We start from the raw sequence: 627 nt of genomic DNA, 5'->3' as shown, positions 1-627 counted from the left end.
GAATCCAAATTGGAAAAGAAGAAGTAAAACTCTCACTATTTGCAGATGACATGATCCTCTACATAGAAAACCCTAAAGACTCCACCAGAAAATTACTAGAACTAATCAATGATTATAGTAAAGTTGCAGGATATAAAATCAACACACAGAAATCCCTTGCATTCCTATACACTAATAATGAGAAAACAGAAAGAGAAATTAAGGAAACAATTCCCTTCACCATTGCAACGAAAAGAATAAAATACTTAGGAATATATCTATCTAAAGAAACTAAGGACCTATATATAGAAAACTATAAAACACTGGTGAAAGAAATCAAAGAGGACACTAATAGATGGAGAAATATACCATGTTCATGGATTGGAAGAATCAATATAGTGAAAATGAGTATACTACCCAAAGCAATTTATAGATTCAATGCAATCCCTATCAAGCTACCAACAGTATTCTTCACAGAGCTAGAACAAATAATTTCACAATTTGTATGGAAATACAAAAAACCTCGAATAGCCAAAGCTATCTTGAGAAAGAAGAATGAAACTGGAGGAATCAACCTACCTGACTTCAGGCTCTATTACAAAGCCACAGTTATCAAGACAGTATGGTACTGGCACAAAGACAGAAATA

The sequence above is a fragment of the Bison bison genome, unplaced genomic scaffold, assembly GCF_000754665.1.
Source record: "Bison bison bison isolate TAMUID 2011002044 unplaced genomic scaffold, Bison_UMD1.0 scf7180017864464, whole genome shotgun sequence".
Taxonomy (NCBI): Eukaryota; Metazoa; Chordata; class Mammalia; order Artiodactyla; family Bovidae; genus Bison; species Bison bison.
Note: the sequence above shows the minus strand (reverse complement) of the source record.